Source organism: Bubalus bubalis, chromosome 14 (genome assembly GCF_019923935.1).
Source record: "Bubalus bubalis isolate 160015118507 breed Murrah chromosome 14, NDDB_SH_1, whole genome shotgun sequence".
Taxonomy (NCBI): domain Eukaryota; kingdom Metazoa; phylum Chordata; class Mammalia; order Artiodactyla; family Bovidae; genus Bubalus; species Bubalus bubalis.
This window is the reverse complement of record NC_059170.1, coordinates 79312616-79316909: the sequence shown is the minus strand read 5'-3', so window position 1 is coordinate 79316909 and position 4294 is coordinate 79312616. Positions and strand designations below refer to the sequence as shown.

The following is a 4294-nucleotide window of genomic DNA, read 5'->3' as shown; positions in this document are numbered from 1 at the left end:
GAATTTCATAGTTCACATACTGTTGAAGCATGGCTTGGAGAATTTTGAACATTACTTTGCTAGCGTGTGAGATGAGTGCAATTGTGCAGTAGTTTGAGCATTCTTTGGCATTGCCTTTCTTTGAGATTGGAATGAAAACTGACCTTTTCCAGTCCTATGGCCACTGCTGAGTTTTCAAAATTTGCTGGCATATTGAGTGCAGCACTTTCACAGCATCATCTTTCAGGATTTGAAATCGCTCAACTGGAATTCCATTACCTCCACTAGCTTTGTTTATAGTGATGCTTCCTAAGGCCCACTTGACTTCGCTCTAGGATGTCTGGCTCTAGGTGAGTCATCACACCATTGTGGTTATCTGGTGAGTCTAATGCTGATGAGTCTAATAAAAGAAAAAAGCTCAGTCAGAATACAGGGCTGATATTAAGGGAAGAGCTCATTTAGACAGGATGGTTAGGAAAGACTTTTTCTATTTAGATGGCATTTGAGCTGAGACCTAACATGGTGAAAAAGGAATCCACATGGATCTATGAGAGAAGGTGTGAAAAGGATGAACTACTATAAAGTAGGGAAATTGACATCTTCCAGAAGCAGCAGAGATGTTACCCTGTCTGGGCTAGACTAAGCAAGGAAAAGACTGGGGGAGATTAAGATCAGTGAGGCTGTGGGATTAAGCTCATTTAGGGCCTTGTAGGGTTCAATGGTAAGTGTTCTAGAAACTACTGCAGTAACTGGATGACAGAGCTGCCATTTACCAAGGAGTAGGCTCCAGGTGGAGGGACCCCAAGCTCTAGACCGGGTGAGCTTGAAGTGCCTCTATGCTTCCAACTGAAGTCTTAAAGAGGCTATGTATTCTGTGAGTTTGGAGTTCAGAGAAGTATGGATCGAAATGGCTATTTATAAGTCACCAATATGAAAATGGTAATTAAAACCAAGAGGTTGGATGAAATCAAATAAATAATGAAATAATTAAATAAAGGATACTTATTTGTGAGTTCTTGGTTAAGAACCTATGTATGGATTTATACAGGTTTATATCATGGGCTGGATTCTTTAGATTGTGAGGAGGATCACCACACTCATCCCTTGTGTAAAATCCAGTTCCCCTTGTCCACTTACTATGGCCTAAGGAAGAAAAAAGAGGAAAGGTGATGTTTATACTCTCATATGCTGATCAGAATGCTTTTCACTGTAGGGCAGGGTTCCTGTGCTTTAAAAGGCATGTACTCATAATTCAATTTTCTCTTTCACTACCTCTTTTCTGAATGGTTCATTCTGAAAGATTGGTCTTATTCTTTGAGGGCAGCTAACTATATTTCCACTTTCTGCATGTTCTCCCATGTGGTAGCCTTGTCTTTGCAAAGGGGTTGGCTTAACCTTCAGCAAGGTAGTCTAGGTCAGTCTAGTAAAGTTTTCTTTGCTAGTGTTCCATCTTGGGTAGTGGAGGCATTCCCACAACTGATTGGCTAATTTGAATTGTACTGTCTTTGGGAAATCAGTATTTCTGGATTTAAGGAAGTGGAATAGAATCACTCATCTTGGCCAAGAATCTGGGTCCTTGATTGCATTTTTTCACCAGAAAACCGTGCATTGAGCGTCCTTGGCTGTATGCCCATGGCTCTTTTTTCCTGTTTTATCCATTGTTCCTTGTGTTTAGCTCCTTTGGGGCATCTCAGAGGGGAAGATGGATGAGGGGTAGGGTTTACCTACCTAAATCTGAACAGAGTGCCTTTTTAAAGACCCTGCTAGCAAAGTGTGGTTTCCTGGGAATGAAGAAACACCTTGAAATAATATGCATTTTGTGGGTTCCTTTGACTCTTCCTCTCTGCCTAGACAGGGATTGCGTTTTGTTTCCAGATATATTCCCAATGACTAACATGATCCCTGGCATATGGGAAGCACTCTGTGAAGCTTGTTGAATGAGGAAAGGAAACAGGGCCCCTGGCATTATCTATTTTCTCTGAAAGGGGGCAGGATCATGTTTTCACAATGAGCCATTCCTTCCTCCTTTCTTCCATAGCAGGAGAATTCACCTCTCTGCCACTGATTTTGTTTCCAACTTCCTGAAGGTACCTGGGATTCTGAAGGTCATTTGTTGCTTTGGCTTGGATATTGGAACAACCATATCATGCAGCTTTCCATCTCTTCTTGAAATTCTGAAACGGGCTGTGATCCAATGTGGGATTATTTCCCTCTACTTCTTTGGGGGTCCCTGACCTCCGGGATCTAAATGCCTGGAGATCTGAGGTGGAGCTGTATAATAATAATAGAAATAAAGTGCACAATTAAAGTAATATGCTTGAATCAACCCCAAACCATCCCCCTGCTCCCTGGCTCATTGAAAAATTGCCTTCCACAACACTGATCCCTGGTGCCAAAAAGGCTGGGAACCACTCACTCTGCTACTTCACCATCTAAACTGCTTGCACCTGCAGTGTGGTCGGCGTATTGTCCCGGGACCACCTGGGGATTCTGACCCATCACCCCCAAGCACACATGGTCACATACTTCTTTTGGCAAGGGGAACTGGAGGCCTATCTTCTTCCTGTTCACTCGGATCTTACCTCTCCTTAGTGGCCCAAATCCAGTGAACTCCTATACGGATGGGGCTTGGAAGCCGCATGTCACTCACTTGGCACTAACTGTTTCCTTTCTTTGTTACTATACACTAATACACAGGCTCTCAAACATTAGCATTTACCAGAATCACCTGAAGGGCTTGTTATAACATTCCTGGGCCCCACCCCCCAGGTTTCTGATTCAGTAGGTCTGGGGTGGAGCCTGAAAGTTTGCATTTTTAGCATGTTCTCAGGTGAGGTTGATGATGCTGATCCCAGGACAAGGTATAGGAAATGACGAGGCTGGTAGCTCTTCATCATGGTAGCACATTGGAATCACTTGGGACAAATTCTAATCTCTGCAACGCTCAGGTCCCAGTTTAATCAGAATCACTGAATGTGGAACCCACACATTGATAGTTGTAGGGGAAACCATCCTTTCCTCTCCTGGAATTACTACAGGTCTATAAAATAGACTCTTCTGCCTTCTTGGCAGTATTGGGGACAAATATGTCTCTGAGATGTTGTACTTTTAAGAGGCCAATAGACCACATTCCTTTATAACAGTGGTTCTCAAGGTGTGGTTCCTGGAACAGTTCTTTTTCAGCATCACCTGGACCCCATTCCGGACAGATCTGATAACTCAGAAACTTGGATTGTGGAGCCCAGCAGTCTATTTCACAGCTCTCTAGGTGATTCTGATGTGCCCTCAATATTGAGAACCACAGTTCTGTTAGATGGATAGGGGGGTTGATAGTTCAATCAGTCATTCTCAACCACAGCTGTGTAGTAGAGTAACCTGTGGAGCTCTGATATTTGTACATGCTCCAACCTCAGATATTCTTATTGAATTGTCCCTGGTGGGCATCCATTATTTTTAAAATACCACATTTGATTCTCTTGTGCAGCCAGGGTTGTGTAATGACTAATATAAATATTACTTTGTAACCAATTAACCTACTGTTTGCAGTGGCTCTGGTTCTATTCCTACATGAGCCAGTAGATCTTCTGGCTGACCAGATTCGTCATAAATGGATATGATGGTCAAAGTAACTACTATAGACTGAACGTTTGTGTCCTCTCAAAATTGAAATTGAAATCTCAGTCCCTGAGATGATGGGGCTGTGGGGCGTTTGGTAGTTGATTAAGTCAGGAGCTCAGAACCCACATGAATAGAGTTAGTGCCCTTATGAAACAGATCCCAAGAGTCCCTCCTCCTCTTCTATGATATGAGATCAGAGAGAGATGATAGCCTCCATAAACCAAGCTCTCACCAGACACCGAATCTGCTCCCACCTTGATCTTGGACTTTCCAGTATCCAGAAGTATGAGAAATAAATTTAGGTTGTTTATTAGACACTTAGTCTATGGTATTGTGTTATAGCAGCCTGAATGGACTAAGACAATCACCAGCACCTTGCCCTGTGGGGACTTGGGGTGAGGTTGTATGGGAAGTGTCCTGTAGGGGATGCACACTGATAAACACTGAGAGTACGAGAAATGTGACCGAGTCTTTGAGGAATTACAATACAGAAAGGGACAGAGGTTGTGATAAGTTAACTGCAAAAATGGTCATGCTGCTGCTGCTGCTAAGTCGCTTCAGTCGTGTCCGACTCTGTGAGACCCCATATACAGCAGCCAACCAGGCTCCCCCGTCCCTGGGATTCTCCAGGCAAGAACACTGGAGTGGGGTGCCATTTCCTTCTCCAATGCATGAAAATGAAAAGTGAAAGTGAAGT

At 43.3% G+C, this 4294-nt stretch overlaps 1 long non-coding RNA gene across 1 annotated transcript; it reads right to left on the bottom strand.

The window, feature by feature from the left end:
* Positions 1–981: 981 nt before the first annotated feature.
* On the bottom strand, positions 982–2677 carry LOC123329296. The gene is made up of 3 exons (XR_006544714.1): positions 2562–2677; positions 2071–2250; positions 982–1122 (listed from the first exon to the last, which is right to left on the bottom strand). It is a non-coding gene; the product is annotated as an uncharacterized LOC123329296 (long non-coding RNA).
* Positions 2678–4294: the final 1617 nt, after the last annotated feature.